Below are 27,582 nucleotides of genomic sequence, written 5' to 3' on the forward strand. Positions count from 1 at the left end.
AAAGATGGCGAATCAGAGATTTGATAGAATAGGAAACACCCAACTCTCAGGGGAAGAGAGAGGAAAGGGAAGCTATTTAAGAGGCAGTTTTACAGAGAGGGGAGGCAGTTTTACCAGGACCGTAATTGAGAGATGGGTTGCAGAGAGAGAGAACTCAGGTGAAGGCTGAATGAGCCAGAAAATGAGAAGCCAAAAGTTTAGAGCAGGTTGCTGAGTTAGTCTGAGGTCCAGCAGAGCAATTCCAGGCTGAGAGAGAAGCCAAATTAAGTCAGTCAGCTGGGAGAGGAGTTTGAACCGGAACAGCCGAGTTGAGCCAGCCGGCCCAGAGCTCAGAAAGCACAAGTAAGGGTGAGCTCATTAAGCAGCAAGTCTCAGAGGCTGAAATTATCTAGCCTGAGGTTAGATCATATAGAAGCTAGAAGCTTCCAGAACTAAGCCTAGGTTAGTTAGCAGGAGGAGGCAGTCAGCCTCCCAGACAACAACTGAGCCAGGAGAACAAGAGTTAACTCTTACATTTTATGAGCCCTACTAAGTGCCCAGCTTCTGACACTGGAATGAGACTTCCCCCTCAGGAAACTTTAACGACGTTGTAAAAAATGAAATCTAAGAGAAGTGAAGGAATCTGTTTGAGGGAAGGCCCTCACCCCCCCCCCCCACCCCCCACCCCCACCCCCCCCCCGCTTTACGTCAGCAAGGCCTTGCGTGGAGAGAGCATAGCTAGTCTTCATAATACACGAGGTTGCCTTTCACTAGGGGCTTCTCCTCTTTTCCAATGGTTCCTTCTGTATTTTGGGTGTGGTGGTGGTGGTGGTGTGTGTGTGTGTGAGAAAGAGAGAGGGAGAGAGAGACAGAGAGACAGAGAGAGAGAGATATGACTGTAAATAACTATTTACTCACTTTAGGCAGCTGTGGTGGCACATGTGCCTGCTGAGCCAGCATTGGAACGCTGAGGCAAGCGGGACGGGAGCCGGGCACAAGCCTGGCTACATAGCAAGACCCTAATAATTAGCTGTGCTGACCTAAAAATGACTCGTGCAATAAGTTTCAACCCACACAGTATGGTGGACAAATGTGTTTCACATTTCAGCAAGACACACACAACACACACACACACACACACACACACACACACACACACACACACGTAACTTCAGCAAAAATTGCGACCTCTGCTGTTTCCGGTGGTTCTTTTAAAACAAAAGTGGATCATAGCATATGGTTGGGCATATAACAATTTAACCCCACCTAGTTTGTATTCTTTGTGTGGCAGTGTGGTGCACAGCTAGATTCTCACTTTTTCTAGCCATTCTATAGGTTAATTAACTTGAAAAGGACAAATGCGTTGAGGTTTTATATGTTGCATATAGCTCCAGGCTCCCTGAGACCCAAGGCAGTAAGATTTAGCCCCAGCTTTTGGACTCAAGTGGCTAAGATGGCAGATAATAACTTCAGCAGGCACCGTGCTGTCGGAAGAGACAGTGTGTGCCAGCAGAGAGGAGCTCACAGCATGACCTAGAGGGCTTGGTAGCAGAGTGACCCAGGGACTGGGTCATGTGCAGTGAGTGAGCCTTTCTCAGGAGAAGAGAGAAGGTGTTCCTGACAGAAGGGACTCTGCATAGAAAGGCAGAGAGCTGAAAAGTGTGGCCAGCGGTCAGTGACATAAGGAGAAACCAGGCTCAGAACACGGTCCAATGTTGTTTTAAAAGAAAATCCCAATCCTTCTGTTTTACCAAAAAAGACTCAGGAGCCAGATGCTAGGGTGAAAACCCACTAGCTCAGAGAGGCATTGAAAGCACCCAGCCGACCTTCCTACTCAGCTCAACATCCCGATGGAAAAGGCCCAAAAAGGCTCAGCTGACAGCCCAGGAGGAAAAGGAAAAAAAAACAAAAAACAAAAAAAACCAAAAGCTCAAAAATCTAAACACTTCTGTTTCTACAGGCCGTCTTAAATAGCTCCCAACCCACAGTCCCTCTTGCTCTTTAATCCCCGTCAGCTGGCTTCTTGCTCCGCCAACTTAGGGTTAACTTTATTAAATCCTGGGTACAGAAAGCTCTTGGATTAAAGGTGTGTTCTAGGACTGATCCATACCTTAATTACCTGTTTACAATAAACAGTTCTTGGATTAAAGGTGGGTGTTAGGGTTCCACCGCACCAAACAAAAGACAGGTTTTACAGTTCACAATCTCAGGGATCACAATGGGATCAAGTTTCCTACAACAGGAGAGCAAGTGTTTGAGCCTGTGAGCCTGCACAAAATATCCCATATTCAAGCCATAAGAGTTCGGTTCCATTCTGTTCTGCTGTTTGTTGTTTTGGGGAAAGGTTGTTGTTTTTTCGAGACAGGGTGTCTCTGTGTATCCCTGGCTGTCCTGGACTCACTTTGTAGACCAGGCTGGCCTCGAACTCACAGAGATCCACCTGCCTCTGCCTCCCGATTGCTGGGATTAAAGGCGTGTGCCACCCCCACCCCCCAGGCTCCGTCTTGGTGTTTGAAACGGTGGTCCTTATTTGTTAAAAATTAAACAAACCGCTGAAGGAGAAAACAGAGTGTCAGCATACTTTTATATGTGCCTGGAGAGGAGTAGCAGAGAGTCACTGTGTTGGTTTTGACCAGTGACAAAAACAGAACTGCTGGAGGACACGGAGGCGGGATGCGCTCCAGGCATGGGAAGGATGGGAATAGCAATGTTGTCAGAATTACCAGGATGCACCTTAAGGGGTTCTGTGGCAGGGGTGAGACAGGGTCTCCTTACACAGCCTTGACTGTCCTGGAAATCACAGTATAGGCCAGGGTAGCCTAGAATTCGCAGGATCCGAGTGCCCCTGCCTCCTGCTTCCAAGTGCTGGGACTAAAAAGGTATGCGCTCCCATGTCCAGCATAATGCTGATTTTTAAAAATTGTTTGTTTGTTTGTTTGAGACAGGGTTTCTCTATGTAGACTTGACTGTCCTGGACTTTGTGTAGACCAAGCTGGCCTCAAATTCAGATATCCTCCTGCCTCTGCCTCTGCCTCTGCCTCTGCCTTCCAAGGGCTGGGATTACAGGCGTGTGCCACAGCATCTGGTTTATAATGCTGACTTTGGTGTTGTTGTTTGGTTGTTGGTTGGTTTGGTTTGGTTTTTCAAGACAGGGTTTCTCTGTGTAGTCCTGGCTGTCCTCGACTCACTCTGTAGACCAGGCTGGCCTCACACTCACAGAGATCTTCTGCCTGCCTCTGCCTCCCAAGTGCTGGGATTAAATCATTGCCTGTCTTGCAGCACAGTTTTCAAAATCCACATGCCTTTACTGCTCAGCCTTGAGAGGTAAAGGAGACTAAGATAGGGAAGTCAGGGGCTGGAAAGATGGCCCAGAGGTTAAGAGCACTGATTGCTCCTCCAAAGGTCCTGAGTTCAATTCCCAGCAACCACATGGTAGCTTATAACCATCTCTAATGAGATCTGGTACATACATACAGAAAGAACACTGTATACACAATAAATAAAAATCTTTTTTAAAAAAGATAGGGAAATCATATGTGGAGAGGTAGGAAGTAAAGACGTGGGGAAGAGAACTTTCTAGAAGATAGAGATTGCTCACACACACACACACACACACACACACACACACACACACACACACACGTCTTTTTCAGACTCTCTTGTCTGTTGTTTTACCTTATATTTGGCCTGGAAGTAGTGGCACACGCCTTTAATCCCGGCACTTGGGAGGCAGAGGCAGGTGGATCACTGTGAGTTCGAGGCCAGCCTGGTCTACAAAGTGAGTCCAGGACAGCCAAGGCTACACAGAGAAACCCTGTCTTGAAAAACCCAAACCAAACAAAAAAGAACCTTATATTTGTATCCCGATTCCTAGCTTCGTCCATCGGAATTAGTGTCCATGGAGCTCAGGGGCTGTGTCCTCGTCGAACTGCCCACACATTAGGAAGAAACGTTCATTAGTGGGGCTGTGCTATTGTCAGCTAACTCACTCAGCAGCTGTTTGCTGCGTGGCCTCTGTCTGTACACACTGGGTGTGTGAAGTGAGGAGCTAGCAGGAAGCTGTGGAGTAGGAGTGAATGAGACCGTGTAAAGACAAAGGTGGGCCGGTGCCAGGCGAGACGCTGAAAGATAGGTAGGAGATAAAGATGTAATCGCAGAGCTCCCTACAAACAACACGCGCACGTGTCTACGAAAACCCAATGTGCTATAGCACTTGGAAAAGACATTCCAGTTGGAGGTGGTGGGTTCGGTTGGTTGGTTGGTTGGTTCCAGAGGGGAAGCGGCCCGTGGTCCAGCTTTCAAGGCTATCATCGCACTGGGAAACAGCACGTGGTCCAGCTTCAAAGGCTATCGCGCTGGGATGTGGTACGTGGAGCTTTGAAGGCTATAGCACTGGCTTCGGAAATTCACGTATCTGTATGTATCTCCATTGTCTTCCCTTTCATCTCCAACTGGAAAGTCTGAAGATGTTGACCATGGTGACTGAGAGTGAGGACCGCCACCCCAGAGCCACCTTTCTGGAATCTTCTATGGACCTCTTTCCTCTCCGGTGTTAATTTGGTGAATTTTGGTTTTTGTAGTGACGTTTTGCCTAGTTCCCAGTTTCAGCAATTGCTAGCTTTGTGCATGGACCTTGCATAAGACGGCGTCTCGGTCTACAGCTCTCTTTCCACGCTGAGCATTTACGTAAGAACCGCTGAGTCAGCCACAAGCCTAGTCACACACCTGAGTTTTGTTCAGTTAGATTCCAAAGGTCCCTATTTTGAAGCATTGCTTCACAGTGAATCCAACACGATTCCTGTTTTAAGCAGCACACTTAGAGCAACAGCATTAGTACCCAGAGGAACTATCTAGATGTGCAGTCCTGGCTGTGTTTTTACTTTAAATAACGCTGCTGTTCTGAGAATGAATCTCCTTGCTCTGCCCTTATCTCTACACAGCCCTGCATCTAAGCACTGCTGTGGCGTCTCTAGACAGTAGTACGTTTCTGCGGCCGTTCAGAGGAGCCTGCATCACAGGATACTGAAGTTAGTTGAGTCAGGCTTGCAAAGAGCCTTCTCGGACATTCAGGGAGCCCTCAGACTACTCTTCACACTCCGTCTGATAAGAGGCAGTTAGTTGTCTGAGCTGCCACACCAGAAGGCGGTTTCAGCTACCTTAGGGGTAGGACGCACTCACACGGCTAAGCCAAGACTGTCCCAAAAAACAGAAAGCGAAAGTGCCAGCTGCCCCACCCCCGCATCTGGAAACATCTGGTTCCTTCACAGCCGGCTCCCTCCTGGTAAGAGCAGGGCCTGCAAGGCGGCAGAGGCAGCCTGGTGAAGGTTTTATTATGTTTCGCTAGACTCTGTAAGGCACAAGTATAGTCTCTGGAAACCTCTGCGGAGGCGTATTCCTCAGTGTGGCTGTAGAGAGAACAGGGGTGTGAGAGGATATTCCATTCAGCTTTCCCGGCCCCCTTGCCAGACTTCCTAAGAATGAGGAAAGCTTGTTGGTTCCTTTCTTCCTCAAGTTTTAGGGAGTACTATAGGGGTGAAAGATGAAATAAAAAGCTAAAGGACTCCCAAGCCTGTGGTGCGCCTCTAATCCCCCGCACCCAGGAGGCTGAGGCAGGAGGATTACAGGTTTTAAGCCAGTCTGGGCTACATCGGAAAGTTGTATTTCAAAACCACACAAACAGCCTCGTGGCAGTGCAATCCCAGCATGCCACACAAGGCTGAAACAGCCTCTCATGACAGTGCAATCCCAGCATGCCATACAAGGCTGAAACAGCCTCTCATGACAGTGCAATCCCAGCATGCCACACACGGCTGAAACAGGAGGGAGCATGAGTTTGAGCCTATATAGTAAGAATTTGTTGGGGCTGGGACTTGGGAGCACTTGGGAGGCCGAAGCAGGCGGATCAATGTGAGTTCGAGGCCAGCCTGGTCTACAAAGCAAGTCCAGGACAGCCAAGGATACACAGAGAGACCCTGTCTCGAAAAATTAAAAAAAAAAAAAAAAAAAAAAAAAAAAAAAAGAGAACTTGTCTTGGGTTCTACTTTTGCTGCCATCACACTACGTAGATTCTTACTTTGTAGATGGTCCTGACAGACAGCTCAGTTTCTGTCAAGAAAGTGCAAGTCTGATTTAGAATCGCTGTCACACTGAAGTACTCTTTGCTGCTGCACCACTAAACAGCTAACCGACCATGGGGACACGGCACCCCTGGGCGGTCTTGGCACCCTGCTGCAGTTCGGCTCTGTCACGTGGGACTTCCTAATCCGAGTGTCTAGAACACCACTCACCCCATAGGCAGACAGCGCCATACTCGGTGACATTAGAGTCACCCTTGAAGTTTTAACACCCAGAATCCTGTCTGAAGCTCCCAAGACTTATCCCCCAGTGCCCCCATCCCTTACTATCTGGGGATATGTATCAACAGAACAGTTGCATGAGAGGTAGGCTCATGGCGAGGAGAGGTGTAGCTCCCACTATTTTCCATCTGTTTGTGCGTGTGTTTGTGCTGCTGGGCTATATCCAGTTCCTGGGGCACAAGCAGAGTGCCCTCAGCTGTATCCCCAGGTCTTTAGTAGTTTTGGAGACAAGCATCTCACTAAGGTACGCAGGCTGCCCTTGAACTCACTCTGGAGCCTGGGTGAACCTCAGCACCCCCCGCCTCTCTCTCTCTCTCTGCCCCTTATAGAGCTGGGATTGCAGATGTGTGTCCACTAAAGCGCGCGCGTGTGTGTGTGTGTGTGTGTGTGTGTGTGTGTGTGTCCCTCAGGTTGTTCTTGCTACCCCAGGAGCTGTTTTTGCTCTTCTTTGACAGTCCTAATCTTCTGCAGATTTAGATAGATTGGAAGATTTTCATTAACCTCTCTGTGGTTTCAGAGCCACTAGGCACCGTGCCAGCTTCCAAGAGTGGATCTTTACCCGATGGCTGCATCGTCCAAAGAAGTGTCGTCTTGGCTTTCTGTTTTAATCTGGTTTTGTTTATGATGTGGGAGAGTGCTTTCCCACATTTAAGTTGTTAGACTGCCTGCATCTTTGACTTTTTTACCTACCAAAATCAAAGGAAAATATTATGCTGTGTACATAAGGAATTTCCTTATAATTATGCATTTGTACTTAAAATAAGGTGTTTTTTTTTTTTTAAAGAGAGTGAATATAGTCAAAATGCGTTATGGACATATGTGAAAACTGTCCCAGTAATATTATATTATTGTGTAGAATTAATATATGCTAATAGGAAGGTTTGAGTGGTCCAGCCTCTTGAATGCCACACACGGTGGGGTCCCAAGTGTCTGGATGCGGGTACAGATTAGACTAGCATTCACAGAAGTTTCCTCCAGAAAGCTCGTGATCACAAAATGAGAGAAAGTTACTTAAGACTGATGAATAAAGGGGGAACCCCAGTTACTCCCCGAGCAGTTCCCGCCCCATCTGGTGACGTGTTAGCTGAGGAGGGTTTGAGTCATTGGCTCGTTGCTTTAATTGTCCGTGGAAGCTGAAGGGTTGCTTGCAGGCGATGCTCCTCCGGGTTCTCCCTCCCACTCTCCGTGAGTCATGAGAACCAGCATGCCACCGTTCTTCGCACACAAAGAGAGGGCTGTTGACCCGTCCGGGGTACTCGCCGGCTTGCTAATCATCTGTTCTTCCTTGTAATCAGGCCCAGGCGTTTGCAGACTTCTTGGCAGGTTACGGATCTGCCATAGACGGGAACACGAAAAACCGAACTCACAGAAACGAAATGGCCCGATGGCGCGACTCCTCAGCATGGTACTGATTCGGGCCGGAAAGTTCCTTAGAGCCTCCGCGTATGCTTTCCTCCCCTACAGTTTTCACCGACTTAGTTACCCGTGTTTTCTGTTCTTCCCGCATCAAAGTAGAGAAAGGCTCCGTACCCCGTAAGAACAGGGGCGTCGGGGGCCCTTGCAGGGTTGCTCAGGGCCAGCTCCTGGCACCCAGGCAGTGCCACCGTTTTCTCAGGGCCCTCGTCTGTGAACCGAGGGTAAGAGCTACCTCACAAACATCTGTAGAGGCCACCCAAATTGGTCTATTTTAGGGGCCAGGTTACTGCCTAGCATGCCCACAGCCCAAGGCCAGGTGTGAAGTAAGACCCGTTTGTCAGGACAGAACCTCTAATTACAGAGTTAGCAGCGCTACAAAGTTGGTGGATAGAGCCGGTGTATCTGTGCCAGCACCCCATAATCACATACCTTCTAGGACACGACTGTTTTGCTGAATTCAGAATTATAGACCTTTATCAACCTCTTTTTTGCTACTTAACACAAGGCCATGGCCTAAGCTGAACTGTTTTGTTTTGGGTTTTGTTTTGTTTTTTTTGGTTTTTTGTTTGTTTGTTTTTTCCTTTGTCCATACTGTGCAAGAGGTTCCTAAATGCCGCAATGAATTACACACGGGTTTGGTTTATTGGTGGTGGTGGTGGGGTGCTCTCAAGACAGGGTCTCTCTGTAGCCCTGGCTGTCCTGGATCAGACTGGCCTTGAACTCACAGCGATCCTCCTGCCTCTGCTTCCCGAGTGCTGGAATCACAGGCATATACCATAGCTTCTAGCTATGTTTGGTGCCTTTATACAAGAGATACCAGTTTTTTAATGTCCTGAGGGCCAGAAGTCCAAACTCAAGGTCCAAACTCTAGGCTGGTCCCTCCAGATTCTGAGGAGACATCTCTTGCATGTCTCTGGGCTGCTGAACACTGTTGGACGCCCTTGGCCATGTCAACGACTGGTCCTCCGTCACTCTCTTCTCTGTCTTCCTCTTCATAAGGACCTTGCTCACAGGCTTCTTTATTAACCAATCAGAGATGATTGGAGAGCAATGTTTACAGAACATCGATCAGTGATCTGAACGATGCCCACGCCCAACCAGATCTCGGGGGCACAGAAATTGGCATCTGAACACACAGCATGTCAGGAAGCAGGCCCAGCCTGTACCCCAGAGGCTTACATCCACAAGGTGGCCTCCAGAGACAAAAGGTTCTGCAACCTCGGAACCCTCCCAGCTGGGAACAAGTGGTTGAGCACGTGAGCCGGGAAGGGACAGGCCACATTCAAATGACAGCAAAGCATAAACTGGACCAAGTCACTGTTGCCCACGAAACTGAACCCTGCAGTGGCCTCTTAGCCAAACCTGACCTGCCACCTATGGTCTCCGTGGCCTACAGGCTAAAAATGGTTCTTAACATTTTACATGGCTGAAAATAAGCAAATTGATTGTGGAGAGGTTTACCAAACGCACATTTCAGGGTTCATAAGGAAAGCTATACTGGGCCATCGCTCCTTCCCTTGAGTGTTGTCGGTGGCCACTTTGTCCTCTCCACAGCAGAGGTAAGTAGTTATGGCAGATAGTATTTTGTGGTCCAAAAAAAGCCTTAAAATGTTGCCAGGTGTGGTGGCGCACGCCTTTAATCTCAGCACTTGGGAGGCAGAGGCAGGCGGATCACTGTGAGTTCGAGGCCAAAAACAAAACAAAAAAAAAACTTAAAATGTTGGTTCTTTGGCCCTTGCCAGAAAACATCTTTTGATTCCAGATGTGGAACAGTGTTTGATTAAAAAAAAAAATGCCCCAGTTTATACCCTAGTTAGATTTGAGGAAATTAGGAGCTCACTGTAGCAAATAGCTCAGGCTTCCTCCTGCGAACCGTGAGCAAGGCACATGTCCCCCACACAGATGCCCCATGGCTGAAAGGGCCAGGCCGGCTAGCCACAGGCAGGACACTGTCATCAGCGGTGCTGAGAATCTGTCTACATCGCCTTGCATTGCTGCCACACAGCCTCAAAGCTCATGGCCCTGGGAAGAAGTCCCTGGTTGGCCAGACCTAAGTCATGTGACCACACCTCTGTACTTAGAAGGTAAGGGAGCGGCAGGTGACAGGTGTCACTGACGGAGGTTTGGCAGCCATGCCTCCCACGATGGCGCGCACTGGTTTCTACCTTTCATTCCAGCTCTCAGGAGCCAAGCAAGTGAACTTTGTGAGTTTGAACGAATCTGGCTTACATAGTGAGGGCTGCACAGTGGGACACCTATCCTGGGCCCCCCCCAACCTCTTTTTTTTTTTTAAAGAAGTTTCTCAGAAGTCCCCTCCTCACACCCACTGAATCAGAATGACAATTTTGACAAGTTCCACAGGTGATCTTAGGTGTATTCAAAACCGAAATGAGCCGGGCGTGATGGCGCACGCCTGTGATCCCAGCACTCAGGGAGGCAGAGGCAGGCGGATCGCTGTGAGTTCGAGGCCAGCCTGGTCTACAAAGTGACCCCAGGACAGCCAAGGATATACAGAGAAACCCTGTCTTGAGAAACAACCCCCCCACCCCACCCCCAAACACACAAACTGAAGTGAGCTTCACGTGGTGGTGCATGCCTTAAGTCTCCCAGCATTTGGGAGGCAGAGGCAGGTGGGTAGCTGTGAGTTCGAGGCCAGCCTGGTCTACAAAGTTAGTTCCAGGACAGCCAAGGCTACACAGAGAGACCCTGTTTCAAATGGAAGAAAGGAAGGAAGGAAGGGGAAAAAGGAGAAAAAAACTGAAATAAAGTCCTCTATTGTCTATTTTTCAGGCAATATTATGCAGTGAAAGGAAATATTCAGACACCGTAGGTTGTGTTTTTTGCCTGAGAACCTACTCGCCTAGTTTATGTCTGCTTCTCAGAGCTTATTCCTGTTTAAACCCTCAGATTAAAAATCTCCACAGTCACAGCATTTCGGATGGCAGCCCCAGAACCCCAGGCAGACAGCAGACAGTGGCCCACACATGTGGCTCACTTGTAAATGTCCACCTGCATGTGCCAATTATGTTGTCAGAAATGGTTTCCTGTTGAGGTTTGTGTTAATGTCTATTTTATGTGTGTAAGTGCTTGCCTGCCGCTACTATCGAGGCACGGTGTGCATGCAGTACCCTCAGGAGCCAGAAGAGGGCGTCAGATCCCATGGAACTGGAGTTACAGATAATTGTGAGCTGCCATCTGGGTGCTGGGAACTGACCCAGGATCCTCTGGAAGAGCAGCCAGTGCTCTTAACTGCTGAGCCATCTCTACAGCCCCCTAGCGATTATTCTAAAGAGAGAAGGTGAGTTATTGGCCTAAGATAAATGACATAAATTTATAAGCTCACCTCTAGGACTTCTGAGTGAAAATCCAGACTGCCTTCCAGGCCTCGCTTTTCTCATCTCTAAAATAAGGTTGTTAATATAAAGATGGCGGACAGCTGTGCAAGGCATGCCCCGGCGCCCAGCAGGACTCGAACTGCGTTCTTACAGCTGTCATCACTGGGTTTGGTTTGTTTGATACTTCATGCTTTAGTTAACCAAAGTGCAGCCCGTCCTTAGTTCATCCTGCAGTGGGCTTGTTACAGCCGGCTCCCAGAACACTCTGTGTTGTTTATAGAGTTTCAGAGTCCTAGGCGCCCAATTTCCGTTCCTGCCTCCTGTTTCTGCCGCCTCGAGGCAGCACAGAGCACAGTGTTTATACCACTGAGTCCACCGAGAAAAGGCAGCTGTGACTATGAGAAGGTTCTGAGCACAGCTTCAAAAGCAGAAGACTAGCTGATAGGTCCTTAGAAATACGACTTCGGGGAGCACTGTCGCTAGTGGCTGTGACAGGGACGTCTCAGGGAAAAGAAGATCTCTCGTAGTTGTCAGAAACCTACCAAGATTTAGCATTAGACAGTGACCAGCTTTGTGGACATGCACTGGCCTGGCCATTTCTCTGCTTTTTCTTTAAGAATATATACATTTTGGGCTGGAGAGATGGCTCAGTGGTTAAGAGCGCCACCTGCTCTTCCAGAGGTCCCGAGTTCAATCCCAGCAACCACATGGTGGCTCACAACCATCTATAGTGAGATCTGATGCCCTCTTCTGCAGATAAAGCACTCATATGCAATAAATAAAAAATAAGTAAATCTTTTAAAATATATATATATACGGGGTTTTTTGGGGGGGTTGTTTGTTTTGTTTTGTTGTTTGGTTTTTTTGGTTTTTTTAAGACAGGGTCTCTCTGTGTAGCCTTGGCTGTCCCAGACTCAATTTGTAGACCAGGCTAGCCTCGGACTCAGCGATCCACCAGCCTCTGCCTCCCGAGTGCTGGGATTAAAGGCGTGCGCCACCACTGCCCTGCTAATATATACGTTTTAATTGAAGTTAATTAGTTTCCACAGCTAAGCTATTCTGGCCACATTATACCTGTTACTAAAATAAACCTTATTTTATTCTGTTTTGTTGAGACGGGTGTCTCGCTGTATATAGCTCAGGCAGGTCTACAGCTCACTGAGGCAAGCCAGGCCGCTTCCAAATTAAAGGCAACACTTCCGCCTTGCCCTCCTGAATGCTGGGATCGCAGTTACGAGCCACACCATACTCAGCTTTAAAAATAAGCTCTTTATTGAAAAACTGAGATAGGTCTGTAGTTAATCTTTTAATTTTTATTGCCTTGTAAATGAAAGGGCATTGTTATAAAGTGGAAGCCAGCTCATAAAACGCTTAACCAGGTTGTTAATGATGCACTGGATACTTAAAGCCCGCAGACCACGTCTTAGCAGTGGGACATCTGAGTCTCCACTTCATCAGCCTCCGACCGGTCAACACCGCCACTGATCGCGCTAAAACGAGGGTCCCCCGTTACTTTGCCTCTGTGCCTAAATACAGAAGTATAGAAAATAATAATAATTCTGTTCGCTTTGAAGTGCTAAAATGCGACAATTGAAAGAAAACGTTTCATTTATGACTAGCCAGGAATTATCCATATTAGCCAGAGACACCCTTTCAGAAACTAAATTTGTGGGGATTTCCCACTGCTCTGTAAACAGAAAACGTCTAGATACCGCTATAAATACAAGAATTGGGCCGTGAAGCAGATCTTTTCATCCCGCACATAACTGCCCTTGGAATGCTGGGTAGCGGGCTCCTTGCAGATGCAGGCGCCGCCTGTGAGGTTTGTTTATCTCCCGAACTGTACAGTCAGCATCTGGGATGCAGCTTCTGTGTGGCCTTGTCATGACCACGCAATGCAGCCGTCTCTGCTTTGCGGAGCCAGTCCCTGTGGTTGCCTAGTCGTGTGCTTTCTAGAAACCTCTGCAGCTTTACCTGTGGGAGATGTAGCGGTGTAGGCGCTAACCCAGGAGGCCAAACGCTTCCTGCCTCATGCCCGAGCTCCAGGGCAAGCCCTGCTCTTCCAAGTATCCCTCAGCCAGAACGCCGCCTCGCGCTTCGGTTTTATCCACTTACGTATTAGCCGGTGCTAGTGGTCAGACCGAGGGCCTCACTCGCCTTAAGCAAGCCCTGCGCCCCTGCGCCCCTGGGCCCTGCACTACGTCTCTGGCCCCTCGGTCATCTTTAAATGTGGTGGCTCTGCCCTCACCTCTCCAAGGATGCATATCTTGTGTCTCTTCCCAAATCCTTTCACAGATTTGGTTTGTTTTTCTTTCTCAACTTCCAGAAGTTGCTGAGGCCCATTAGCCTCGGCCGCCGTCTCCTTGAAGTCGAACCCTGCCCCTCTGCCCTCCTGTTTCTGGACCAACACGTTTACCTATATGAACAGAGGCCAGCCCAGACTTAGAATCCTGGCTGCTCCTGCTTCCCCGGGAGAAAACGGAAGTGAGGTCAGCTATTCGCCAGGCCTCCGTACACTTGGATTTTCCCTCCGCAGGCTCCTCATTCTCCATGCAGGGGAAGAAGTGAGCTTTTGCCTCACCCAGGCTCTTCCCAGCTCCCCCCAGGAACCTGTTTCACTTCTCAAGTGGCTCCATCTATTCCGTTCCTGGGTGGGCTAACGTCTTGCGCCAGCATCTCCTTTCCAGCCATTAATTGGCCTGACTCTGCGGCACTTCAGACTCAAGCTCCGGGGAGGCTGCCGCCGCTGCCTGCCCCACTCTTCTTACTTATTAGCAAGTGCGTTAGTTCATACGTGAGAAGAATAGATACATATTGTTGTCTACATTTTTCTTTTTCTTTCTTTCTTTTTTTTTCTTTTTCTTTTTTGAGACAAGGTCTCTGTGTTAGCCTTGGCTGTCCTGGAGTCACTTTGTAGACCAGGCTGGCCTCGAACTCACAGCGATCCGCCTGCCTCTGCCTCCCGAGTGCTGGGATTACAGGCGCGCGCCACCATGCCCGGCTCCATTTTTCTTTTTTTTAAACCCAGGCCTGTCCTTGCTTCTTAATCAATGCCTGTTTGATAACTCCGCCCACTGCGGATCACCCCACCACCACCCCCGCCCCAAGAGGGGGTTCTTGCCAATGCTTTGCCTTTCCACACACAAAAAGGTCTTACTTTGTGTCTCAGTGTTGTGAGATCCTGAGGTCCACTACGACACACTTTACTGAGACAGGGTCTCTCTGTGTAGCCTTGGCTTTCCTGGACTCGCTTTGTAGACCAGGCTGGCCTCGAACTCACAGTGATCCGCCTATCTCTGCCTCCCGAGTGCTGGGATTAAAGGCGTGCGCCACCGCACTGGGCTCACCGCAACACGTCTTTTGACTTCACAACCCCACTTCTTCCTGCCCCTTCTATTTACTGTATTCTAGCATTTTCCGGGAAAGCCTGGCTGGAGGTCCCACTTCCCTAACTTATTCAAGAAATCCTTACCGATGTAGACCTTTGGGGCTCCAGCGATAGGCACAGAGCACGCTGTGCCCTCCCAGAGCCCACAGGACCCAAGGAGAGAGAAGCAGATCACGGGAGAAAATGCTACACGCAATTGCTGTCTCTGACGAGAGCTGTGAGAGCCCCCTCAAGGGAGGTGCTTCTCGTATTGGTGGCAGGGACCACCTGACACCCAAATCACGCATCGGCCTGCCTGTCACACCACGCTGCCTTTCTGACTCTTTTCAATAAGCGATTTTGATGAATGACTACGTATCCGTCTTACTCATGCTCTTAGCTATTTAATCATTGTCAGTCACAAGCCCTTCTACAATCTGCCGCTTCCAAGTGGAGATATTTTTAGCCTTTTAATAATACAGTCTCCTTAGCTCCCAATTAGTATCTGAGTAGTGGCTTGGGCTCTAATACATATTTGCAGATGCTGAGCTCCCTTCTCAGACTGAAGCAGGCGCAGATGCTACAGAATCTCAGGTACCCCATCTATTTGAGTCTGAACCTCACCCACTTTCTTAACACTCAGATTCCCCTGCCCCCTTCCCCCCCCTCCCCTCCCCCCCCCCCCCGTAGCTATCTAAAGTCAGATGCCGTGCGTTTCGTGTAGGCAGCCTACGCACAGCACACCCATGAGCACATCCCTTCCTGGTTTGCCATATTGGTGCCATTTGGACACAGTGCGTGGTTGGGTTCCCATCACTCCACAATTTCCACGAGTTGCTTAAATCCTCTCCCAGAGAAACAAAGCTAGTAAGTAAGCAGACGTGAAAACTCTGGAGCATCTGATGCGGCTTGGTAGCTAAACAGCCCATCGTCTGTCTGCACACGGGCCACCGTGGAAGTGTGGCAAGCCCTCCCGTGGTCAGCTCCCATAGCTGTCCTCCAGGCACACAAAGCTTGTTGGAAGCGATCTGAGGCTGTGATTCTCTACAGTGCCCAGTTTGGTCCCCACCCCATCCTAGGATATCCGCCACTAGTTGGTGATGTTCTGATTCTCAGTACTGGGTTGGCGCATCCAGCACCTCATAAGTAGAAGCTAGCTAGGAGCATCACTGACCATCAGCTAAGGTCTGAGACAACATCCCTCACTCTAGAGTGGCACCACCGAGGTTGGGACATCCTGAGCTCAGGGACAGTAAAAATGTTAACAATTCAACGATGTAAGAAAGAAATTCTTAGCTGGGTGCGGTGGCATACGCCTTTAATCCCAGCACTCGGGAGGCAGAGACAGGTGGCTTACTGTGAGTTCGAGGTCAGCCTGGTCTACAGAGTGAGTCCAGGACAGCCAAGGCTACACAGAGAAACCCTGTCTCACAAAAAAGAAAGAAAGAAATTCTTCTCATCCTAAAGATTCTTCAAAAAGTGTTTTTTAATTAAAAGAATAATAACCTGTGGACTCAGAGGCCACAGGTAAAATATGTTAGGCTGTCATCATCCAGCTTGCTGTAAATACCCACTATGGGCAAAGTAAACTCCAGCAACGTTGGTTCTGCCTCAAGGTTTTCATCCAGTCAGGACTGATGCTCTCTAGATGTCAGCCTGTCAGGATGAAGGCATGGCGTATGGTGTGGTCTCTGGGCCACCCCAGAGTCCCTGGTGGTACGGAAGCTTGGAGTTTCCAGCCAGTTCCCAGGAGTGCTAATGAATCTGGCTCTGGCCATACTTAAAAACCAGAGTTTGGTAGCACACATCTTTAATCCCAGCACTTGGGAAGCAGAGGCAGGCAGATCCCTATAGTTCAAGGCCTGGTCTACAAAGTAAGTCCAGGACAGCCAGGGCTACACATAGAAATGAAGAAGAAGGAGAAGGAGGAAGAGGAGGAGGAGGAGGAGGAAGAGAAGGAAAAGAAGAAGAAGAAGAAGAAGAAGAAGAAGAAGAAGAAGAAGAAGAAATAGTCTCCTGTGATTTGGGAAGTCAGCATTTGCAGTACTTGTGGGACACTTAAAAGATTTGATTGTCAGAGCCAGGCCTGAGGGCACACCTAGAATCCCAGCACTCAGGAGACTGAGAATTTGAGGTTGTCCTTGGTGACAAAGTGGGTTCCTGGTAGCAGAGGATAAAGGGTATCCTGTCTCAGAACAAACAAGATAACAGCAGCAAAGCAAAACCCGCAAAGATTCGATTGCTCCTGCCATGATGTCTGGACGGGGATTCATAGCCCATGGCTGCCAGTGACAGAAGCCCAATCGTTTGAACAGACAGGTTCTCTCAAACTAACCAGGTTCAACACTGCCTTACAGGCATGGTGGTGTAGGCCTGCAACCCCAGTGCCGGGGTTAGGGTAAAAAGTCTCTTTAAAATGACTTGTAAGCCAGGTGTGGTGGGGCACACCTTTAATCCCAGCACTCGGGAGGCAGAGGCAGGCAGATCTCTCTGAGTTCGAAGCCAGCCTGGTCTACAAAGTTAGTTCAGTACAGCCAAGGCTACACAGAGAAACCCTGCCTCAAACAAAACAAAAACAAAAACAAAAAATCAATCACACAGAACCCAGTGCCAACTTTATTAAGGTACAAACATATTATAGAATCACTGCTACTTTTTACAAAAGTACTTAAGATTATAAAAACCGAGATGTCTGGAAACATCAGCATAAAAATAATTTGTTTTTAATTCAATGTGAGTAAATCAGTTTCGATGACTCATAAACAAAACAGTGTATAGTCTTCGTGGGATGGTAATGCCATTTTAGCTATTTTCCCATCCAAGGGTTCCAGATTTTTTTCCCCTGAATTTGAGGATTAACATGTTATATAAATGGAGGATGCCGTTGCTACATCAAAGATGATTATCTTTAAAAATAATTACAAAGCTGATCATGGAGGAGGAGCATGCCTGTGACCCCAGCATTCAGGAGGTTGAGGCAGGAGGATCGCAAGTCCAGGGCCAGCCTTGACTACATATGGAGACCCTGGACCAAATAAAAGATGTACAATAAATCTACTCATTGTTGACTCCCTTATTGTAATGCTCAGTGCATTCCCTGGATTTCCGTTGCTAATAGAAGCTGCTCACTAAAATTAGCCAACGGAAAGGGCATTCAGGTAGGAGGGTAGCGCTGCTCTCAGCAAAGAAATCCCCAGGGCCTTGGGAAACAGGACAAAGACGGACCATGCTCCCTTATTGTCACCCTGTAGACTTCTGTGCTGTTCCATCCACATGTCAATAAAGTCACTGTAAAGATCCCAGACATACATGCGGGAGAAAATAACCGCCTACGTTTTGTAAGAGGAAGTTCTTGCTGTTGACAGTTGACAATGGCTAACCAAGAGCACCTCAGCTCAGCCCTAGGAAAATAAGAGGCGGGTACTCATCCTATGAGAAATCCTTCCTCCGCAAGGACGGCTCCTGGTCTGAGGGGAAATGCAGTCACTCCCTCCTCCAGAAGCTTATGTGTATTCTGTGTGTGTGTGCAGAAACGGAGACGTCCTCATCAAAATCCTACAAAGTAGGTGTGGACCTCCTCATGTACTGAGAGTGAAGCAGAGAGCAGCTAAATTATCTGCCCAAAGTCGTGGCTGGTGAGTGGTCCGTCTTGAGCTCAGCTTCAGGCTGATGTCATTGCAGTTGGTTTTAGACCAGGCTTTCCTGAAAGCTAGCAGAGGCAAAAGATGCGTGGGAGCGCCGCCCCGGAGCAGATCATGAGGGGCGGGAAAGGAAAAAAAAAAAAAAGGCCCGTGCAAAGGAGGCGAGGCAAGGCAACCATTACAGACATCTGCTCCTTGGTCCCTAGGGAACCCCTGAGGGACTTTAAGAAGCGCACCTCAGAACTGGGAACTCTGGGATCCAACTTGGGGTCACGTTCCTGGGGACCCCTGTCCCTCAATGCTGAGGGTGACCATTTCCAGCTTGTGCATGGCCAAGTGCCAGGTGCTTCCCTGGAACCCTGTGACAGTGGTCCTGGGGCTGGAAATGAGCTCCCAGGGCCCAAAGCTGGGTGCCTGGCTGGCTGCCTCTGCACCAGCCTCGGAGACGCCGTGCCGGGCCTGGAACTCTGAGGTGGTTAACCCTGAGAACGCAGGGTAGTAGTTCAAAACCTCAAAGAGACACACCCTGAGCAGCTGTAACCAGAAAGGAGAAAGAGGATTCAACATGGCCACTCATTCACTCATCCGTCCGTCTGTCTGTCCAGTCACCAGCTAGTGCAAGGAGTTATAGATGGGGCCTGAGGACTCAAAATGAACCTTATTAGGTCATAGGTTTCAGATGCCATATAAAAGGAAGTGAACTAATATAATAATAAATGCTCGGATGGACTCCATTTTATCGAGGATGCAGTGTGTGTGTGTGTGCTGAAAAGTCCCGCTTTTTCCTGAGATTAGTCTTGATGTGGAAATAAAAGCGGACATTGACGCTTAAATGGAACTCTGATATTTTGATATTGGCTCCCCGGATGTCTGCTCCCTGCTGCAGCTGTGTTGGAGCCGTCCTAGTTTTAGGAGGCAGATGCTGGGGAAACTCAGAGAAATGAGCTGTCGTGTCTGCAGTGCACTCAGGTGACTCAGCAAAGGGACACTGACATGGCCCGATGTCAGCAGGTGATTAGCAGTTCAAGGGTGTACAAATGTCTACAGGACAGTTGCCCCTTTGTCTTCCAGGGACCCTCGCAGTACCAAGATCCGAGGATGCTCAAGTCTCTTTTAACGTGATGCTATTTGCACAGAGCAGACACATAGCTTCCTATTTTAAAATACCTTTGGGCCCCTTAGCATGCCCAATACAACACTATCTAAATACTGTTTTACTGTGTTGTTTACAGAATAAGACAGTTTAAAAAATCTATACACGTTCAACACCAATGGAATTATTTTTCTGAGATCAGTTGAGTCTGAGGATGTGCAACCCAGGAATACAGAAGACTGGCTGTACTGATCTTAACAACTTTTTGAGCAATATATGTGTGTATGTATAATGTGTATATATATATATACACACACACACACACACACACACACACACACACACACACACACACGCACACGCAATCGGAAGTGGACAGAGCAGAACTATTGCAAGAAGATTACATCAAACAGGCATACAGGAGGAAAGCCAGAAACCCTGTCATCCTCCTGGAAAACTGTCAAATATAAAGAAGAAGACAGGACGGAAACTTCACAGGACAAAAGATCCAACCAAACCACTGAGTCACGCTCAGTCAGTCCCGTCCCTGGGCCTGCAAGCAGAATGCGTCTCTGAAGTTCCCAAGAAGGCTGGAGTGTATGTGAGATGCAAGTCTCTAAAACCCAAACGGAAGAAGACCTGAACAGGGATTTGAGCCACCGGACTTCTTGAGGGCTGCGTCCATGAATGAGGAAGGCTGTGGGATGTGGCGCGAGTGTATTTCTCCCTCAGCTCTACGTCCCTTACAGCTGGCCCAACAGTAGGTCTTCAATACAAGTCCGGGCGTGTATTTTATAAACCACGGGACTAGATGGTAGATTCTCTCTTCTGTTGCCAATGCTCCTGGGAAGCATGCTGTGTGTTTGTTAGCGTCTTCCCTGAAGGCTGAGCGATCGGCGAACATCTGTCTGCTCACACCTGTTGGGCTGGCTTACACCCGCAGTCTGAAATGAACACATGCCAAGGTGATGGCGTTTGGCGTTCCTTCGCTTCCAACACCCCGTCGGAAGGATCTAGGACCATATATTTCTCCCACCAACTGGTCCATCACCTTGCTTAAGGGAGGGAAAGCATCTCTCTCTCTCTCTCTCTCTCTCTCTCTCTCTCTCTCTCTCAGTACATTTAATGCATGCAACATGAATTTAATGAGCTTGAAAACTAGGAAAGCATTAATATTTCATACGACATGAGTTTCCAAACATTAAAGTTCCCTCGTGGGATCGAGTCCCCGGCTCAGGAGCAAGAACGAGGCAGGAACAGCCGGTTGTGGTGGCACTCGGTAGGATTTGCTGAAGGAGGCGGAAGCGGGAGGATGGAGAATTCGAGGCCAGCCTGGGCTACACATTTCGCCTGTCATAGTGCTACCCACCTGTAATCCCAGCACTCGGGGAGGCAGAGGCAGACCGATCGCTGTGAGTTCGAGGCCAGCCTGGTCTACAAAGCACGTCCAAGACAGTCAGGGCTACACAGAGAAACCCTGTCTCGGGCAGGGGGGCGGGGGGGGGGGGCAGAGGGCGGGGGAGGGAAGAAAAGACAAAACAAAAACAAACAGGGATAAACATCATCCTGAAGCCAAGCCAGGCTCTCTCTCCCAGACACTGCAAGCACTCAGGCAGAGGAAAGGTGATGCGAGCAGCCCCTCTCTGGCTGGGCAGGTGAGTGACAGGCAGTCGTTGTGGAAAGAGAATCCTCCGCCTCCCTGCAGCATGTCAGGGAGACCTGATCCGCTCATCTCCCGGCCATAGCATGGACTGCGTGGGAATAGGTTAGAACTGTCTGCTTTGCTGCCTGTCTTTCTGTTCCCCGTAGGTGGCACCGTGAAGACAGCCCTTGCTGGTCAGTGTTTACAGAGACAGACGAGCCTATGCAGCTCCCTGAAATGATCACAACCCTACCTTCACCCCACGATGGTAACAGCAACTGTCTCTACCCTCTTCTCTGTGTTGAATTTCAGCCATGTGTGTGTGTATATATATATATACATTTTTATACATACATATATATTTTATATATATATACATATTTTATATATACATATATATATTTATAAATATATATATACATATATTTTTTTTAAAAGAAATTGTGGGGAGGTTGGGGCAGGCCAGGGTGAGACAAGGTCTCACTATGTAATTCTGACTGGCCCGAAAAATTGCTATTGTAGACCAGGCTGGCCTCGAACTCCCAGAAGAAACCCACCTGCCTCTGCCTCCTGAGTGTTGGAGTTAAAGATATGTCCTACCATGTTGAGAAAAATCATGGCATTTTTAAGAGACTAGAGTGCTCAGGTTAGCAGAAGTCAACCCAGACAAGGAGGAGGCTGTGCCTCTCAAGAAGCTGGCTCTGAATCAGATGGCATTTTTATTTTTAATTTATTTATAGCCTGTTGTTGTTGCTGTTGCTGTTGTTGTTCAAGACAGGGTTTCTCTGTGTATCCTTGCCTGTCCTGGACTCACTTTGTAGACCAGGCTGGCCTTGAACTCACAGCGATCCACCTGCCTCTGCCTCCCGAGCGCTGGGATTAAAGGCGTGCACCACCATCCTGGCTCGCCTTTGCTTTTATGGGGTGCGGTCATACTTCAATATACGCACACAGAATATAATGATCCTGTCTGGTGCTTAGCACGAGTTATCACCTCAAACGTTGATCATTACTTTGTGTTAGAAACATTCAAAGTCCACAACACCTGTTATTTTGAAATAATTCCTTTCCTGGGCTGGGCTACCGAGCATTAGGGGTTTTCATCACATGCTACAACACCCAGGCTTGTTATTCTCCGGGCTTTGTAAGGAGCAGACACACACTCTAACGTGCACATTTCAGTCTCAAGGATACGAACAGAAATAACTTAACCTCACATGCTTTTGAGGCTCTGCTTATTGCTTAGGTGGTGTTGTCAGATCTGCCGGTTGCAAGCTTTCCTGTGGCCATGCCTGCGTTAGCACCCTGTCAGTGGCAGAACACTTGTGCTAACCAACGTTAGATGGGAGGAAAGTTTGCTTTGCCGTTTGTGAGGTTCCAATCCCCGGTGCTTTCCTCCTGCGGTGGTAGGGTACATCCAGTTGGCTGACGAGGCCTGTTTCCCTCGTGGCAGCCAAGAAGCAGAGGAAGGAAGTGTGGCCCCAGATCCTCCCTTAGGGCCCAGCCCAAATGGCCCTACCTCCCCACTAATCCCATTTCCTAAGGGTTCCGTTGGCCTGTGTCTTCACCGCTTTTCTGAGCACTTAATGGGGGCCTTGCTGCCAGTTTCAGGGTTATTGGTTCATGGTCATCATGGTGTGGGGCATGGCGCTGGAGCAGTAGTTGAAGGCTCGCAGTTGATCCACAAGATGGAGGCAGAAGAAAGCCTGAGCCTCCACCCTCAGTGACACACCTCGGCTTCCTTCCTAAACAGTCCTTGCACCAACTAGGATCTGAGCATTCAAACACAGGAGCCTTGGGAGCCAGTGTCATTCAAACCTGCACAACCAGAGGAGTTAACGCCAGCCGCCTAACCTGGAACACATGGGCATTTGGAGGGCATTTCAAACCTGGGTGATAATGTCTTTTCTGAGTCTTCTTATTCCATCAACACTAAAATTTGACACCACACAAGAATGCTTACACTGTCCCTTTATTGGATCAAGGACGTTCTCCATCCCCCGCTGCTGCTAGGGATGGGGCCATGGCTTTGCATGCGCCAGGCAAGTTCTGACCTGCCGAGTTTCATGCAGCTCAAGGACGTTTAAGTGCTGACAGGGGCTGCTTCCTGCCCTACACAATGCTCTTTGCTTCCTAAGGTCAGCGTTTCCAAGACAGCAGTCCATTTGACCTTGACACCCACACCAAGGACTTAGAATTCAATACACAGCCAAGCTCTGTGGACACCTGCTTCCGTGAAGCGATGCCTGCAATATCCCTCCGCAGAAGCTGCAGGCCCCTGGTGGCATTTTATCATAACTCAATAGAAACGCTGAGATGCAAGCAAGCATGAGTTTGGGGAAAGAAGGGATTCTCTCACAAGCATTCTGGAAGCAATACACTCTCTTTTTATGGTGTTTACAAATTATCTTTTGAGAAAGAGGCACACAGATCTTGGCGTAACTGGTATAACAGTCTCAGCTTATTAGGACATAAAGAAAGCCACATAAGGGATGTCAGAGCTGAGCAATATGTGTTAATTTCACTGTCTTCAAAACCAGGCTGGGGAAGACAGTTCAGCCAGGAAAACGCTCACCACACAGGTGCGAGGACCCAAGTTCGATCCCTGAAGCCACATTTAAAAGAAAGCAGATTTCTTGGCCTAGGCTTGAAATTCTAAGAGTACAAAGGAAGACAGAAACAGAAGGAGCCTTGGGGCTCGCTGGCCAGTCAGTCTAGCCTGATGAGGGAGTTCCAGGGCAAAAAGTGACCTTGTCTGGAAAAGTAAGGTGGAAAGCCAAGTGTGGTGGTGCATGCCTTTTAATCCGAGTACTTGGAAGGCAGAGGCAGGAGGATCTCTGTGAGTTTGAGGCCAGCATGGTCTACAAAGTGAGTCCAGGACACCTAAGGCTAATACAGAGAAGCCCTGTCTCGAAAAAACAAAACATGGGAGCTAGCATTGGAGATTGACCACTGGCCTCCATATGCACCTGGGCTCACACACACAATCAATGCCTGAAACCCTGGGACAGGGCTGGGGGTGTGGCTCAGGGGGAGAGCCTCTGGGTTCCATGCCCCAGGTCTCCAGTTTGTTGCCTGACCCCAAAATAAAACCCCAAAACATCCTGAGGTAAGGAGATATTTTCTGTCGGCCATGTCCACTGCCTGGTGGCTTGAGCTGCCACTCGAAATGTGGCCTGTGAGACTGAGAGCTTACATCTCTACTTTTCATTCGGGTGGCCACGTGTGACTCAAGACGACGCTGTCCTGGACAGTGCAGCGCTTGACTTCTTTTAGGACTTACTATTTAGGACTCAGATAAGAGGATTCCTTTCTGAGCATGCTGACTGATCTTTTAAGGAGAGAGTATATAAGCCGGGTGTGGTGGTGCACGCCTTTAATCCCAGCACTTGGGAGGCAGAGGCAGGTGGATCGCTGTGAGTTCGAGGCCAGCCTGGTCTACAAAGTGAGCCCAGGACAACCGAGGCTACACAGAGAAACCCTGTCTTGAAAAAAAAAAAAGGAGAGAGAGTGTATAAACGCAGCCATCTGGTCAACCTCCCAGAGAATGGCTGGTGCTTGGCCTCCCCATCCTAGACAGCATTCCCCCAGTGCTCTCAGTCAGCACTGTAAACACTGCTATAGGTTGACTGTGCCCCCAAGGAGTACATGAGTTGGAAAGAGAACTCCCAAATCCTGTTAAAGGCACTTGAGAACTGTGGCTGAGTGAACACGGTTGCTCAGTTTTGCCATGTGATGCCCTCTGACGTGGAGTTGGTGTTTTCTTTGAGACAGGACCTCTCTTTGGAACCCCTGATTCTCCTGCTTCCATTATTCTAGGATGAAAGGGGTGCCATGCTCAGCCCCTGCACCCCCTGTCATGGTATTGGGTCCTCACCAGATGCTCTCACTTTGATAACAGACTTCCCAGCTCTGGGACTACATCCTAAGTAAGTTACCTGGGCTTCAGTGCCTGACTCCAGCAAAAGAAAACCGGCCAAGACAAATACCTAAGAGAGGGCACCAAAGCATAGCAGATGGCATGGGAGTGTCATTTAAAACTTACAGAGTGACGACGTGGCACCCACAAGACAATATAAGGGGGCCAGTTAAAGGGTTAAAGGTCAGACTCCGTTTTAACTCTCTAGAAATTATAAATAGGGTCAACAAGGAAAACCAACAGAAGGACTGAAAGATGAAGTCAAAGTGGTTCTAAAAGAAAAAGAGCATAAAAGCATGATGATGGGGACGGTTCAGTTAAGAGCAATGGCTGGTCCTGCAGAGGACCTGAGTTCAGTTCCCCAAACCCACAACCGTATGTAATTTCTGGCCTGGGGATCTGATGCCATCCACTGGCCCCCACAGGTACCAGGTGTGCAGATACGTACATACACATAAGCAAAGTAGTCATGCATACAAAATATTTCATTTTGGTTTGGTTTATTTCTCAAGTCAGGGTTTCTCTGTGTAGCCCTGGCTGTCCTGGAACGAGTTCTGTAGACCAGGTTAGTCTAGAAGCTACAGAGATGCCCCTGCTTCTGTCTCCTGAACGCTAGGATTAAAGGTGTATGCCACCACAACCTAGCGAAAATTAATATTTTAAATGGATATTATATACTCAAGGTAGAATAATAGAAAATGGGCAACTTTTAAGAAAAGAGAATTAGCCCAGCATGGTGGCACACACCTTTAATCCCAGCACTGAGGGAGGCAGAGGCAGGAGGACCTCTGTGAGTTTGAGGCCAGCCTGGTCTATAACGTGAGTCTAGGACAGCCAAGGCTACACAGAGAAACTCTGTCTTGAAAAACCAAAAAAAAATAATAATAATAATAACAACAACAACAATAACAGTTATTTAATTAAAAAATAAAAATGCCTGCTGATGGGGCTGGAGAGATGCTCAGGGGTTAAGAGTACTGGCTGTTCTTCCAAAGGTCCTGAGTTCAACTCCCAGCAACCACACGGTGGCTCACAACCATCTATAGTGAGATTTGGTGCCCTCTTCTGGCATGAAGACAGAATATTGTATAAATAATTAATAAATAATTTTCTTTTCTTTTAAGATTTATTTATTTATTATGTATACAATGTTCTGTCAGCATGTGTGCTTACACTCCAGAAGAGGGCACCAGATCTCATTACAGATGGTTGTGAGCCACCATGTGGTTGCTGGGAATTGAACTCAGGACCTGTGGATGAGCAGGCAGTGCTCTTAACCTCTGAGCCATCTCTCCAGCCCTCAATAAATATTTTTAATTTTTAAATGCCTGTTGAAGGATGTAACTCAGTGAAAATGCTTACCTAGGAATGTGCATGGTCCCAGGGAGAAGAGAAGGAGGAGGAGGAGGAGGAGGAGGAGGAGGAGGAGGAGGAAGGAGGAGGAGGAGACTAAGAGTGTTCATTGATGGGCTGGAGGTGGAGGTGTAGTTCAATGGCAGAGCCTGTTAGTAGCCTTGAGGCCCTGGGTCCAATCCCCAACATCAGATATAAAAATAAACACAAGGTTGGTCTCCGTGGCGCACACCTGCAATCCCAGAGCTCTGAGGCAGAGGCAGAGGCAGGTGGATCTCTGTGAGTTCGAGGCTAGTCTGGTCTACAAAGCAAGTCCAGGACAGCCAGGGCTCTGTTAAACAGAGAAACAGTGTCTCTAAAAACAAAACAAAACAAAAAAAAAATGGAGGGGGGTGGGTGTCTTAGACTCTTCAGTGAAGTATTGAGGAGAGAAAAAAAAAAGGGCCCCTGAACCCAGAAGTATTGCATACATTTATTCAAAGACCAGGTGCAAACGCATTTCTGCAGCCTGTGTGTACCAGCTAAAACACACTGCAGTCAAAAGTCCATCAACATTAAAATCGGGCAATTAATTGTAGGATGTTCACGTAAATGGATTGGGGAAATGGATGAATTGCTGTGCCCTGCGTGAATCTGACAGGCTTAATGGGAAACCAAAAACAAGAAGAAAAAGGCATATTTGCAATTCCGTGTCCACCAAAACCCAAAAGCAGACCAGCCAATCCATAACATTAGACATGACTGACAGTGGTTTCTGCTAGGGGGTGGGCAGCGGCTGCCACAGGCCCTCGGGAGTATTCAATTACATGATACATTCTCTTGTGTGTGTTTTTTTTGTTTGTTTGTTTTGGTTTGTTTTGGTTTTTTTAAAAAATCCATTGGGTTGCTATTTATGATCTATGTTCTCTTCTGTAAGCATGTGCCTTTTCAATAAAAACTTTACACTTTCTAAAGTTCAACCCACGGTGGTAGAATTTAGAGCCAGTTACAAAAGAGACTAAAATCTGTGTGTACGGCTGGATGGGGCAACTGAATAAAAGCATCTTGGTCAAATAAAGAGGGAGGGGAAGTAGAAAGAGGACGGACGAATGAATGAATGAATGAATGAATGAATGAATGAATTTGAACTTCTTCAAAATGATATTGGAAACTAAAAGATGTGAGAGAAATACCTGTAACTTTTAGGAGCTTGGAGAGTTATGCCTGACCTACCGGGGGGGACCAGTAATATAAGGTTATTTTGTAAGAGACAAAAAAATTTACCACAATTTCTGGGGAAGTTTTTCAACGATATATCATGAAAATGAGAGGGTGTTTTTTGGTCTAGAAAACAGGAGAGGGAAGAGTTTCCAAGATGGTGGTAAGAGGCTTGCTAATGGAGCAGGGGGCCAGGGGCCTCCTGACAGGTGACCCCAGAGTCTGCGGGAAGTGAAGATTCTTCTGGGGGGGGGGGGGGAGTGGTCTGCCGATGGATAGTGTGT

General features: G+C 48.2%; 1 protein-coding gene across 1 annotated transcript in view; it reads right to left on the bottom strand.

Moving 5' to 3' along the window:
• The window catches only part of USPL1 (ubiquitin specific peptidase like 1), an 81,124-nt gene extending 57,488 nt beyond the window's left edge, over window positions 1-23,636 (bottom strand). The window contains exon 1 of the mRNA XM_084763183.1: window positions 23,626-23,636. The gene's annotated coding sequence lies outside the window, so the exon portion shown is untranslated. The remainder of the gene's footprint in view (window positions 1-23,625) is intronic.
• Window positions 23,637-27,582: the final 3,946 nt, after the last annotated feature.

Source organism: Acomys minous (genome assembly GCF_964271855.1).
Source record: "Acomys minous genome assembly, chromosome: 16".
Lineage (NCBI taxonomy): Eukaryota > Metazoa > Chordata > Mammalia > Rodentia > Muridae > Acomys > Acomys minous.